We start from the raw sequence: 15,216 nt of genomic DNA, 5'->3' as shown, positions 1-15,216 counted from the left end.
GTATATACACTATGCATTTTAATTATAAGGGGATTTATTTTTAACTGAGTTTGACACTGGTTCTGGAACAAACTGCTGTATGTTTTTATTGGAAACATGGAAAGAGCGAGTTCAATGTAACACAGGTCAAGTCAGTACAATACTTAGCGATCTTGACAATTTCCTGGAATACTGAATAACACTTTCTATTAACCCCTAATTTGAAGCTCATAGCCTAGATACATCACAAAATTTCTAACAATATTTCCACCTTCTCCAATATAGTTGCTGTGGTTTTCCAGGGTAATTCTATATTAGGTGCACCTGCCATAAATTGGAATGGCAAACAAAGAGCATTAAACTAAAAGCAAGCCAAGAAAATCACAGATAAACTTTTAGGGGCATCAGATCCTAGAGCTATATAACCCTATGATGCGACCAAATACTTCTCTGCCAGTCCAGCAATTTCAGTTGCATGTAAGCCTGTAGAGGAAAGATTCATTTTCTAAGGGCAATTTGCCAACAATATGAAAAAACCTTTGCAGAAAGGCAGAAGAGGGCCGGACCGTCCAATGGAGCAGAGACATGCCCACCCTGATGCCAGAGGACCTATGACGAAGAGAGCAACACTAGAAGCTACATGATAGTCTGGTCCAGCCCACATCAGTGGGACAAGACAAAGCTTCCCTTCTTCAAACATGCCTTCCAAACCTCTTATTTTTGCTCCTCTGCAGCAAAAAACCTTCTCCAGTTTATTGGTAGTCTTGAAGTCTGGCATGAAAGCTCAGAGTTGCAATATTAGGTGAGTTTTCACCATTGCCCCAAGAAGGTCCTGACCTCTATTTCCTATTCACTGTAACTTCCTTTAGTCCTAGACTATCAGGCTTATGGCAGCTTCTGCTATGTATGTCCTGCGCACACCCAAGTGGATAATTCAGATGCAAGGTAAAGCAAGATGGTGGAATGCAGACTCCTGATGCTGTCAGGATTCACGGTGGCTCAGCTCCAACCCTGGTGCCCTGCCCCACATTAAGGACTACAGCTTTTAACATTATTTAGTGATAAAACACTGGCTCAAATAAACAGCAGAAAAACCTAGCGCTGGAGTCACAATTTTGTCCATTCACATCTTGCTCTTCCTATGCTCAGAATCAGTAAATTCCCTGTAAAGGGTGAAATGACTCTCAGTTTGAGATGCGGGAGATTAAGACGCTTCCAGCAGCACCAACTGTGTATCATGCTGCTGCAAACCAAAAATCTTCACAGAGCAAGAGCTCCCTGTGCAGCATTCACATCAATCACGCTGCGACTGATGCTGGTGAGTGTTTGCTGGATACCACCAATCCAGGCTGTCAGTCGCAATTACATGGTAAAACAGGGACTCTGCACCAGAGGGAATAAAGTGTGTTTGTGGGAAGGACCCCAAACAAGTCACAGTTTGTACAACAGAAACCGCTGACGGCCATTCAGCAGCTGCTGGCATGCCTACAGATGCACGCACACACACCACATGCCGCCTGTGGGAATTCCTAAAGCACAGTCTGACATCCCGTGCTTCTGTTCCTATACGAGGTATTTCATGAGGCACCGCTCCCCGGGGGACACCGAGCTTCGGCCATCCGCACAGCTCCATTCCTGTTTCGCAGCAGTGTCTTTCCCCACGTGTAAGCAGAATAACAGAAAAGTGAGGCAGGCCCTTCCTAATCACTACTGCGGTGTTTATATCTGGCACTACTTCACTTCAGCTGTCCTGCTCTTTACAACTTGATCTCAACCTACACGTAGCAAAGAAGGGAAGTTCTTCAACGTGCTCTGCTTCCTAAAGCAAAGCAGCACATTACAGCTGTGTAAGTCCTTACCTAGGAGAAGGTCTGTAGGACTGCCTGCATTTGCATTCCACAGTAAGAAATGTGAAGTATCATAAATGTCTATTACGATCAGTCCATAAACTGCGGTAGAAAGCAAAAGAGATAACAGGGGAAGAATAGCTCCAAAAGAAAATAAAATAAAAAGGAAGCATATGGACAGGAGGAGACACGAGGATATTTATGTTTCGTAAATATTTAATTTTTATTCACTTTTAATCTAAAGGAAAAAAACTAAATAAAATCTGCTTGATTATTATCATTGCTTTGAAGTATTAACAAGGCCTGAATAAATTATCATTTATGTATTTCAGGGACCTGCCACAGTAAGTGATATTCATTTCAATTTTCATTCAATAAACATAGTTTTATTTTACAATGTATATAAATTACAGATAAAAGACATAGCATGGAATAATTGATTGAATATGTTTAATCAATTCATTCAACTCATGCTGTGAAAATGGAAGCTTATTATTGGAGTTTATTTAAAATCAAACACTGTAGCTGCCTCACAAACTATGTCAAATTGTTTTTTCACTTAGCAAATTTAATTGAAATATTCTACAGCAATGTCCTACTCTTCCTAAGCAGACCTTCCTGAGTCCCACAACACTTGGATCTGCAACTCAACCTCCTCGCAGGTCCTGCATGTCTGCCTACAGAACCTCAGACACTGGAGCCGAGAGAGGCGAGACCCCGAAAAGGTGGGGCTGGGGTGCATCTCACGATTTTTGTTTCTTTCTTTATGTTAGTCTCCCTCCTCTGCTCACTTAAGTTACTGAAAACCCAGCTGATCCTCCCCACCCTGCCCCAGCGACAGCCCTCGTTCTGCACGTGAGCCTCTTGCTGCCTTTCCACTCCTTTCGTACCACTCAGAGTCCCTCCACCCCAACTCACACCACACATTTCTGCTTTAATTTTCCTTTTCTCTGTATATCACAAACAAAACTCACAAGGGAACTTTACCAATGCATGAAGATTTTCAGGAGAGTTACCCACATGTTGCGGAGGGGAAAAGGTCAAGCACACAATATTGACTGCACGCTTCGAAGCAGCAAAGTGACCATGAATGTCAAAACAGGAAAGCGACTGCTGGACCTGGTCAGACCAGGCTGAAGAAACTCCAGCCAAAAGCAAGACAAGGTCACCAGTCAGCCCGCTATATCTTGGCTTACAACAACCAGCTCCACAGACCTAAATAACCAACAATTCTTACCAAACATTGTTTTCAGAGGGAAAATAGGAAACATCCAAGAATTTTAGTTCAAGAACAGCACGTAAATATTAATAGTGGAATCTAAACAGAGGAGCAGCACCAAGGCTAGGATTAAATTATTTTAAGACAGACTTTTCTGCTCCAACAACGCTTAGGGATATTCAACATAACCAAGAAAATAGCCTTTTCCAAAAACAGTAAAGGGAACAAAATTTTTCTTTTGTTTTTTTCCCTTTTGTTTCTTTATATATCAAACTTTGACACAACTTTACTCCTTGGGCATCCTGCAGGGAAAAAAGAAAACTAAAAAAAACCCCACTGCACTCTCAGGGGTGACAGGTTTCAGACACCTTTCCTTGCTGTCAAAACTGGCTGGTACCTCACCGAGCGTGCCAGGGTCCTGAGGAAGCCTGGCCGAGCAGCATCAGCAGCGTCTCGGTAACGTCTTGTTCTGGACGGAGCAACAGCTCCAAGGAGGCAGCTCCTGGGGCCCTGAATGCAGGTGAGCACTGCACAGCCCGACAGCTCCGTGAGTGACGGTACAGCACAGGTGCTCAGGGGTTCCCAGCCTGTGAACAGATAGAGGAGGTAGATTTAGTGAGATTATCTGCTGCTCTAGAACTATCTTACCTCTACTTATATACTCGGAAGTAATTAATAACACAGAATCCTTGTCCGTTCATTGAGTGTGGGGGTTGTGAAGAAAATAGTAAAATTATAACAACAGATATTTTCAAATATTTTGACTATAACTGATTTGTTGAAGGATCACTGTACTAACACTATAAGCTTCACCCTGACTTACCTCTCACCTAATTTGTTACATCTGCCTTTTGGCACTGCGTGAAGGTTGATTTCATGTGAACAACTACACACAGAAGTAATATACACAAAACAAGAAAAAAAGCTCCAGAGAGGAAGTGATTACTTTAGGGTGATAAAATTGAGGCCAAGGACACTACAAAACCCCTGTTTTCTTCCTGGTAGCTACTTTGTAGTTGTTCTGCTTTGTCTTAATGTCTTCTCATGAAAGCTGTAAGTAATACAATATGAACTAATGTAGCCAGGAAGAAAATGATAATTTGATTCTAGTTTAAAGTATTATTTTAGAATAAAAATGTATGTACAGACATACTTGACGTGCTCCAGAAGATAGATAAAAGAGCAAAGAATCTCGCTCCATGTTTTTCTTTTTTTTTTTAAAAAAACGAAAAAAACCCACCTGTTCTACTTTGATAGATCTGTTTGTTAGTCATGAAGTGTTCTAGGCTCAGGTCTGTAGCACAGCTTGTATGAGAGATGGCTCCTGGAGATCCAGAGCAGACAACTTGTGAATCCCTAATTCTCCTCAGTCACAAACTCCCCTGTAACGCCGGAAAACCCCCAGGATGCGCTGCCTCAATCTTCCCACCTGTAACACACAGCCAAGGCTGACCTACATCCTACGCTGTTCCAGAAACATGACTATTTGTCACAATAACATTAAAAACCTGTAAGAAAGATGAGAAGTGCCACCAGGAATCGAGGCGTTACTGGTGTGTCCACCCTGGAGGGAGAGTGGCTGCCTGGAGAGCACCCAGGCTGCTCCAGAGCAGCAGCCTTCAGGGGCCGACTTACCAGGCAGAAGGCAGCTTTTGTGCACATCTCCTGGAATTCGCAAATAAAGCCCGGCTTTGAGGATGGCGTTTTATCGACAGACTCCCCCTGTCCCAAGGTACTGAGGAAGGAAAAAGAAAGAACCAAAGAATGAGGCAAGCTCTCCCGGGAGGAAACACAAGTGAGGACAAATTCCCTCTTTCCGTTTCAAAGGATTTTTCTTCAAGTTATTTGATACCATTTCAATCAAATGTAAGCAGAGATTTCAGCACGTTTCTTCTGAGAGCATTAGCCTCTGTAACAACTCTCTCGGTCTCTCTCTCCGCTCTGATTTCCCCAAATGCACCATGTGCAGTCATCGGCGTGCTAAGTTAAGTGTTCCTCCCTTAGGTCATTATTTCCACTCTTTAATTGTTCTTTCAGCCTTCTGTAGTAGTATTGTTATCCAGGTTGTGCCGGTGCTGCTTTCCAAACACAGATGAGTAACAGTTCCTGCCCTTAAGAGTGTATATTCTGGAAATAAACCTTTCAAATTCTCCACCCAGGACAAAACACACCAATTACAGCTGTAACTGTCTTCAAAGGTTTTTCAAACCCTCTGAATTGCTACTCCTGACATGAAGCCAAATACACTTCTTTTATCGACATAAAACTAAGCGAGGCCTTTTCCAAGAAACTGAGCTTGCATTACAAAACCAATCTTAAGGAGCTAAACTTCCTCACAAATAAAATCTCGAGTTTTAGACCTTTGCCATGCCCCACTCCCATAAGCATCATGTACCTCGGAAACTACAAAAGGATCTCTGTGCCCCAGCGCAGGCTGGCTTACGAGCAGCACTTACAGGGCACATGTACGATGGGTACAACCCACGAGACATGGCTCATGGAAATATTCCTCCATTTATAGGCTGAGCTGTTAAAAGATAGTTAACAGGCCTGTTACACAGATAAGTTAGAATGAAAAAGTAAAAAGGTGAGGCCTGATAAGAAGCCACAACAGAAATGCAAAGTAACGCATTCCGATTAGAGCAAAAAGAGTAGCTGAAAATGGCTCAGTCGATTCATGTTATTATACATAGCCCATCCATAACAGCCCGTTCACATAACATAGGTTATTCGGTCTCTAGTGACTCTAATGCACTGCAAAATGTAAACTCCACAAGCTAATCAATCCAAGAGTGTGTTTTTCTGCCAGAGCTAGGAGGAAGAAATATTGCATGGAGTCATTAAAAGAAAGGGGGGGTGGGGCAGAAAAGCAGCCCAGGTAGAACTGTATTTAAAAGAACAATCATCTTCTAATATAAAACTTGGCAGTTAGTTTAGGAATGGTGTCATTCTGTATTTGCTGTTGAAGTTCTGAGCACAGAGATGTGCTTGGTGATATTGACACACTGTAAAACATCTCACTTGAGCACACTGATCTTTGATTATTACATGTAGGTTTGTGGCCACTGATTCTCCTGATTTGTTTTGCTACGGTGTAATTTCTTGTAAGCTACACTAAAAAATGCCTACTCGTATCATGGGAGAACATCTTCACAGCATTCGCTGCACAGAAAGTTTTACTGCTGAGCTTTCGGAGGTACTTAGAGGTACTTAGCTCACCATGCGGATACTCAGCCTATTGGGTCACTGAACTGTAATAAAAGACATCATTAAGTGAAACATTTGATGGAGGTACTTGGCTCATTGGGTCAGTGGTTATAGTTATAAGGAACTCCTCGTGAAGCTAATAGATAAAAAAATGAGCTCTTTTGATTTCCAAGACCAGCCTCTCTTTTTAAAGAGAGATACATGGCAGTTTCTAGCAATACACATAATAACTGAAGACATTTTCAGAAAGACCACACACTGCCACTGTCAAAGCTGCACCAATACTTAGCTCATTGGCATGTACAACCAGCACTGACATCAACAAATTTATGTTGCAAAACTCACCGGGACCCCGCATCATACTATTACGATGAAAGTGCTGAGAGTTTCACTGATTTTTAAGAATTCGCTCTCCAAATCCATTGCAACTTTGCAGTGGAGCCAGACAAATCCATTGAAACATACCAGTTACACAACTACTTTCCAATAGCAAGACAATATCCCCCAGTAAGTTACCAGAAGTTTGTGCTTCTCACTCTTCCTCTAACCTTTGTCTTCTTCATTTCCCATCTATCTGCACCACAAACCCTCAAGCTTAGCTCAGGCCTAACTCAGTGGCCAACAACATCACTTTAGTTCGATTTTCATGCTTTAAATGGAGTGCAGCCAGCACAAGAAAATTGGGTATTACCTGGCCAATGTGCAAGCCCCCGTGCAGCTACTGACTAGATATTCCATTACTACAGGTGTATCTCCAATAAGAAGTCACAGAGGCCACGAGCCTCTTCACCCTGATCCACCTCCTCTGCTCCAAAAGGTCCCCTCAGGAGACCGCCTGGCTTTCCCTTGCGAGCCTGGGGTGCATCAAGAGGAGTGTGGCCAGCAGGTCGAGGGAGGTTCTCCTTCCCCTTTACTCTGCCCTAGTGAGGCCTCATCTGGAGTACTGTGTCCAGTGCTGGGCTCCCCACTTCAAGAAAGATGAGGAGCTACTGGAGAGAGTCCAGCAGAGGGCTACGAGGATGATGAGGGGACTGGAGCATCTCTCCTACAAAGAGAGGCTGAGGGAGCTGGGCTTGTTCAGCCTGGAGAAGAGAAAGCTGAGAGGGAACCTTAGAAATGCTTATAAATATCTGCAGGGTGGGTGTCAGGAGGACAGCGTACCCAGCTGCAACCGAGAGCCATGGGTGGGAAGGAAGTCACCACACAGCAAATGTTTTAGAAACATTAAGCCTGTGAAACCAGAGTGAAAGATAATGGATTGTTTCACAATATTAGAGCAAATGTGTTGACAATGCAGTAACTAAATCCAGCTGAAGGAGAAGAGATGGTGTCCTGGAACACAACTTCCAGCTTTCCTTGGAGAAAGGAGACTAATCCGGAAATATATCCCTAAGAAAATTCTGCTTTGGACCTCCTCATTCAACTACAGTTAAGAACAAGTCTCCTTTCTTCTTTGATTCCACCAAGGGTTTCCTGATGAACTACGCTGTGGGTGCCAGAGCAAACTTCAGAATTCCCGGGGAGGGTCCCCATGTGTTTCACATTCACAGCTTCCTTGGAGAGTAACTGCAGTTTCAGAGGGGTGCTTGACCTTTCAAATACACCCAAGTGGACTGGACAGACCTGTGACTGGTAGCGTATAATTTAGTAAAGGGTAAAGCAACAAGAGCATAGCTCTTACAGCTCTTATTGTTTTTTTTCTTTTTTCTTCAAAATAGTAAATTTCAAACATTGAGAACAGTGTGTTCACACTCCAGCTCTGGCTGATGCAGCACATAGAATCAGAATCATAGGTTGGAAAAGACCTCTAAGATCATCAAGTCCAACCATCCACCCAACACCACCATGCCTACTAAACCATATCCCAAAGTGCCACATCTACACCTTTCCTGAACACCTCCAGGGGTGGTGACTCAACCACCTCCCTGGGCAGCCTGTTCCAATGCCTGACCACTCTTTCAGTAAAGAAATTTTTCCTAATATCTAATCTAAACCTCCCCTGATGCACCTTGAGGCCATTGCCTCTTGTCCTATGCTAGTTAGTTGGGAGAAGAGACCAACACCTGCCTCACTACAACCTCCTTTCAGGTAGTTGTAGAGAGTGATAAGGTTCCCCCTTAGCCTCCTCTTCTCCGGACTGAACAGCCCCAGTTCCCTCAGCCACTACTCACAAGACTTGTTCTCTAGACCCCTCACCAGCCTCACTGCCCTTCTCTGGACACACTCCAGAACCTCAGTGTCTTTGTTGTAGTGAGAGGCCGAAAACTGAACACAGTACTTGCGGTGCGGCCATACCAGTGATAGTAAGTACATTAAAAGTACATTAAAAGTACATTAAGAGTACATAGTAAGTACATTAAAAGTGAAGCCGCAACATGCAATGTTAAACCATTTCCATGACTTTTCCTATCACATTGCCTTAGGAGTGAATGCTTTTGTGCTCAGAGAGGTTGAAATACAGCATATCTACAACGGGGAGGTACTTCTCTCTAATAATATCACTGATACTGTCTCTATAAAAATTCATCATTGTGCAGGAAGCTGTACGTTTATCACCAGCATGACAAAGCCCTGACCTGGCTGAGTATCTAGCTATTACCACAATATGCATTTTAAAAAGCTGAATGCTTAATGAAGGAATAGCAAACAAGAGACAGCACTGCTCTCATACTTCTCTGCTACTACCCATATGAAACAGCTCAGTTGCTTTGTTGCTTCTCAGTTTTTCAGGCTCTGCTACTTTCATTCTATGCCACCTCCTGCCCTAATTTTAATCAGCAGAAATTAGATAATAATCACAAAACAAAAGCCACAGTTTTCTGAGAATTCATTTACTCATCTGCTCCATGTCTGGTGCCATGTCACTAAACTGTCATTAAAATCATTGCCTCTAATAACAGGTTATAAATGACTCCTCAACCAAAGACTACAGCTACTTGTATAAAATACACTGCTATATTGGAGGAACAGAAGTACTGTTTCTTAAACAATTCATTTGCTACTTATGATATATAAATTCCATAAGCAATGCAAATTTAAGGTGGGAACCCACCTAGGATATTTTAATCAGCACATTTCTGGAAGAAAGGGATTGAGGTTTTACTGCTGATCTCATTCTCCTGTATCACACAGTCATCCCAAAAGAAACAGGATCAGTCAGTGGAAGCAACCTTTTATTATCATTGAATGGTTTGGGTCTGAAGGGACCTTTAGAGAAGGTCTAGGGCATCACTGAGGAGGTGTCAAGTTCCCACATCACGCACGCTGCCGTCTCAGTCCCAGAGGCAGTCACTGAATATCAGTTGACATCAAGTTCTGAAACAGAAACGACACACACGCAGAAGCAGACCCTCCCAGGCACGCAGAGACTAGCAAGGCAACATCTGCCAGGTCTAGGAACTGCGTCTTCTCACACAATATGCCAAACTGTTGAGTTGCCTGTGACCTACCACAGCTACCACTGCTACACCACCTGAGTTGCCATCAAAACCAACAAGACGCACAGAAGCCACCATGACCAGAGAAACCATTGGAAAAGGTTTGAGGTCTGCTTGTGTACGTTTTTCTCTCACTTCTGTATCAGTAACAGTGTGACAAACCTAGCAGCAAAAACCTCTCTTAGGACATTCACCCAACAAAACACTTCTCCAGTATCACACAGGTTAGTAGAAAACACCTATTGTTTCCAAAACTAAATACAAAGAAGTGGGTGTTTCTTCTACTGAGAAATCCAAGAATTAATTCCCTTTCTGTCTAAGGGAGGAGGGTGTGAGGCCCACGTGCCGGCCAGTCCTGAGGCTGGAGCATGCCGCTGAAGTCCCAATTTCAAAAATATCAAGAGAGTGACAAATGAAAAAAATTAGAACTCTATCTCCAACATAACTTTCCTCATCATATCTTTTTCCAGGGTTATTACTTCTCACAACCAACTTCTCAAGATTTTCTTCAAGCTCTCCAGCTAGGCTTTCATAAAGAGGACAAAATTGTTACGCAAAGCCAAGCTCATACCAGCACCATTTAAGGACAGCAACATGACTTTCTAACATCAGCTTTTGTGCTGCAAAACACTGTTCTGTTGGCCTGAAAGGGATGTAAACTCATATACACAGATCTGTTTTAACATCCCTGACTGGTAATGCCAACTATAACTGCTTCTTATTATGAGAGATGCCTAGAATACCCACTAATTTCCAGTAATTCTAAGCAAGAGTGGTGACAGGATCAAGAGAACTTAACCATGGCAATAACTATTATAGAGATCATCAGAATACAAAAAAAAAACCCAACAGCAAGCCAAAAAGTAGTCTGCTAAGCATTGTAAATGCATTATAACGCAGTAGCTGTCAAGTCCATGCACCAGTGTCTTCCATGGGTTATGTCTGGGGTTGCTGCAGGTGCCATCTCAGCTGTCAGACTGTGCACAGTCAACTGAAAACTGTTCAGCAACAGGAATCTACCATGTAGGCTAGGTCAACATTTCTGCAGCAACTGTCCAGTAATCAGTGAAGACCTCCCGAAAGTTCAGCACTTGGTATGGTCCTAACTCTGGGTACTTGAGGATTTTGTCATCTGGTGGGGCTTTTTGAATGGCAGGAAGGAAGATGGGGGCCATTGAAGGGAGGAGGTTTGAGCATCCTCCATCTCCTGCCTACTGACACTAACGATGTCAATGCCATCTAGTGGTCAAGGTACTGTGATGTAAAAAAGCGGGTAAGATTATGCAAATACTGCTGGGGGTGGAACCTGAGAAATGCAGCTTTTATACTGGATACTTAATGCCTCTCACCATAAAGTGTAAAAGAGCAACTTATACTGGAAAAGTTGTTTTTCAGTACCTGGAAACGTTCCTGAACTTCCCTCTCAATGGGTTCATCAAAGAATGGTATTTTACATCTGCCTCTGCATCCTTCTGTTTCTAAACATGGTAGAGGAAAAAAATATATCAATAATGGGCAAAACTTGCACACAGCTCTATAAATGGCAAAAAAGAGATTAATTAGATCAAACACCAATATTTAAATTTAGTAAATATGTATCATTGGAGGACTGAAGCATTTATGAGCTGGATTTTTAACAAAACCAGGCAATAAATACAGTCCACTCAAGGACATATACGCAGTCAATAACATCCATAATAACCACTACAAGACAGTGCATTTAAAGAAGGCATGAAATAGACAGTTCATAAGGATAAACACATACTTAATACCTAAAGTGTTTTTGTTAGAAAACAAGGAGATGAGTATTTAACGTCATCGTCATCATCATCAGTACTTAATATCTCCATCAGCACTAAACATGTGTTCTAATACCTTTTGCTTAAGTTTGACATCGGGATCAGGGTGAGGTGGATTTTTCAGTTTGCTTCAGTACACTTCTCCAAAGCTTGTCCAAAACTAGGTATGTCTACAAATGCAGTAAAAACAAACCTTGCTGAAAGACAGTCACTACATACCAGAACCTAACCCACTTTCCTTTCTGAAACCAGAGATGGTTGATATACACAACAAAAAATTAACAAATAACAGCCAAGGTGAAAGAGCTTTTATATCTGCTTAAAACCTGTTCATCCTTATTTTCCCAGAAAATACAACAGTAAATCGCAAGGTGTAAGGCCAATTGCAAAAAAGTAGCCCGGAAAAAAATCACATCAAGACATTTTGGAAAAATGCTGTACTTGTTCATGTAGTACAGCAGATCTCATGTTAGTCTTTGAAAGGGAATGAAAAGTTTCCACTGGTTCCAATGAAAGCAATTTCTCCTCTGCTCCCCATATTTTCTGTACATCTTTCAGACAGGGATTTTGCAAGCACACAGCTCCAACCTCAGTTTCGGTCTCACCCAGCTCAACTCTCTCTTCGGAAGCCCCTGGTTTTCAGATCTTCCTAACTTCTTCATACAAGATTTTTTTAAGTTTCACTGTAGTTTTAGGTACAGAGACACTACTTCATACACACATCACAGATGTTTGTGTGCTAACCCAACCAGTTGGTAATGTTTTGAGTAATGCATCATAAGAGCAATGGCACCTTAACGATGTATTACATTAATACATCATCAAAGCTATGACACTCTTATGATATATTAGTTTAATACATCATAGCAGTGCCGTATCTTGGACAATGTATTACTCCAAAACATAGCAACAGCCAGAAAGCTCTCAATATAAGTTTTGTGGGGTGTTCAACTTATTTACGCTATATGAGTTTGGGTTGAGGTTTTTTTTGTAATTTCTCAGAAATAATAGCATTCACTAGGGACAGAAGACTGCAGCTATCTACTGATAAATATCAATATTCCCAAGAAGCCATGTCACAGTCCACCACCTAATACATCCTAACCCACAGTGTGGATTACTGTGCTGGGGTGCACACAGCTGGGGAGGAGGGGAGTGCTGGTGTGTCCCTGCTTTCTGCCCCGAGCCCCTGCCCACGGTGCTGGGGGAAGTGGAGCTGATCACCCACTCTGCAGTCACACTGAAACACCGCGCCCAGCCAGCTCATCCTGACAAACAGCCAGCAAATGCTCAGTAGAACAAAGTGTTTCTTAAACACAGCCCTCCTCAAAAAGCATTGCTGGAGAAGAGATGGAGTTTATTTAAAAACTGCTGACATTTGCAGTGATGTATCAAAAAACCTACCAAAACAGTGAGCTTCATACTCACCATGTTACTCACATGCCCTGCGCTACCCATCAGTCTCTCTCCTCTGCTGGCAATCCATGGAGAACCTTGATGAAATGAAAAGTTAATCTTTTAGTTACTCGTTTCATTCCAGTAGCATAGAACACAGACCACACTAGTGAGCTGTATGTTAAACTACTAATAGAGATTGTTTGCAGAAAGACTGGGGTGAAACAGCTGTCTTAGAAAGAGAGGTCTCCCACCCTGTTTAAAAGCCTTTAAGAAAAACTTCAACTGATCATCTGCATCACATGTCTTTGCATGATGTTATGTGACTTTAGTCAGTGCAGACAGTAATACCAACCACCTGTCAACGCAATGTTTGTATGAATAAATCACTCTTTCATTTCTCTGACACAAAAGAATTGCATTCCACTGTTCACACAGAATATGTAGGTCTCCACTAGATGTTTCCTTGCATGATTGCCAAAATCACGCCAAAAACAGTCTGTATCTCTACACAGTAAATCAGGTTATGTATGCATGTGTGTTTTGGGAAGGGATATTTTGCAAAAGTTTAAAGGTCAAAACCAGAATACCCGCTGGAACACAACAGAAGAGAAAGTACAAAAGTTAAAACAAAGTACCTGCGGCAAAATAAAGAGAGAAAGGAGAAAACCAAATTATCCTCTGGAAATAAACAGAAAAGAAAAAAAGCAGAAAGAAAAGAAAAAAAAAATCCTCACAAATAAAAATAAAGTGAAGGAACATGAGAAGAAAGAGCCTTCCTCAAAAATCTTTCAGAAAAACTAAAGCCAAGCAATGTCAGCAATGGAAAATTTCAGACCCGTCGTTCTCCGTTGCTGTCACTCCTCTAGCATAAGCAAAAGCAGAAACTGGAGCATGGATAAGGAGCTCTTAAAAGCATCAGTAATGGTGAACATTGTCTCTGAAGCTCCCTCTTTCAGGTAAGGTCTTACAAGCTTTCAGGTGTTTTGATATTTGCTTGCCTCTGCTTTAAGGGACTAACAAATCCTTTTTTCCAGCCTCTCTCCAAACGGACCTCGGGAGGCACCAGGATTATCAGAGGATGCAGCGCAGCAGCAGCCCAACAGCCCTGGGCTCCCAGGCTCTAAGGCCAGTGGCAGAAGGGAAGCACAGGGGCTGGGCAGGGACAGGCGCCCGTCACTCCACGGACTAGCACCCCACACCTTGAGAAACAACTGACCACGCAAATTATATGGTAAAAGGGAAATAAAAGATAATGAAAACTGCTCAGTTGTTCTTTGGGACTACGGAGCCTAATATTACAAAGGTGAAAGTTTAAAAGCTTAATCCAAAATTATTTTTATGGTGAAAATGTAAATCTTTCCTCCTCTTATTTATTAATAAATTATTCATTAGTTTCACTTAAGGCACTTCAAACACAATTATGCAGGTGCTCCAATTATTGCAGAAAACAATAGTAACATATACCAAGCCTTCAGCTGCATTCCCTTTCCTCAGCCCTGCGCTTGCTGGGCTCCTCCTTTTCTGGCACCAGAGAAGTTCGCTTAGACACAAGCCCTTTACATTCCAAGCATTGCCCATTTCCTACAGGCACAGATCCTCCAAGACAGGAAACCAGAACACATTTAATTTTAAAGCACTTGGCTGAAGTTCCCATGAGCATCTCCAGGGTTGAGCCAAGCCCCCTCCTCAGGGGCCTTCCCACTGCCCACTCAATACCATGGCACGTCCAAAGCAGCACGTTTCTCCCACCAGAGAAGACGTGGCCTATTTCTACATGCGTACTGCTCCCCATAAACTCCAGGCTCTTTTTCTCCTCTTTTTCTGCACTGCTGTGGCCTCTGCCGTTAGAGGTGGCTGCATTCAACAGCTCTCTCTGGTCCTTCCCGCCACCCGTGTCATGTGTGCCGATGGTGCTGGGGTCTCCTGCAGCCTCTCCTGGTGTCCTTTGTCCCTGCTCAGGGCAGCAGAAGCTATGCTGGGCCACAAAGCCGCTGTGAAAATGGCAGGAGTCCAACACTGCCAGTATCGGCAGTCCCCAGCTCAGTGGACCCTGGGGTGCCTCCACCTTCAGACAGCCTTGTGGAAGTCAGCGCCACGTGCTGGCCTTAGGGTCCACCTCCACGGGCAGGTAAGCACACCTGAGACAACGCAAGGGGAGACAGAACTGCCGACGAGGGAGGGGGAAAGCAAGAGGGACAGGGCAGGGAGGGCAGAGAAGACAAAGAGGAAACAAGGAGATAACGCAGAGGCTTCTGACAGAAATCAGTGTTTACAGTTTCCCGAGTGTCTGGAGATAACTGCATCCCCAGGTCAGAGCTCATCCCTTGGGA

The 15,216-nt window shown here is 43.0% G+C and overlaps 1 long non-coding RNA gene across 1 annotated transcript; it reads right to left on the bottom strand.

Moving 5' to 3' along the window:
• Positions 1-2,094: 2,094 nt before the first annotated feature.
• LOC142361696 (uncharacterized) lies at positions 2,095-12,984 on the bottom strand. The gene is made up of 6 exons (XR_012764341.1): positions 12,917-12,984; positions 11,565-11,658; positions 11,088-11,167; positions 4,681-4,780; positions 4,286-4,474; positions 2,095-3,632 (listed from the first exon to the last, which is right to left on the bottom strand). It is a non-coding gene; the product is annotated as an uncharacterized LOC142361696 (long non-coding RNA).
• Positions 12,985-15,216: the final 2,232 nt, after the last annotated feature.

Source organism: Opisthocomus hoazin, chromosome 6 (genome assembly GCF_030867145.1).
Source record: "Opisthocomus hoazin isolate bOpiHoa1 chromosome 6, bOpiHoa1.hap1, whole genome shotgun sequence".
In the NCBI taxonomy this organism is placed as follows: domain Eukaryota; kingdom Metazoa; phylum Chordata; class Aves; order Opisthocomiformes; family Opisthocomidae; genus Opisthocomus; species Opisthocomus hoazin.
This window is presented reverse-complemented; position numbering and strand designations above follow the sequence as displayed.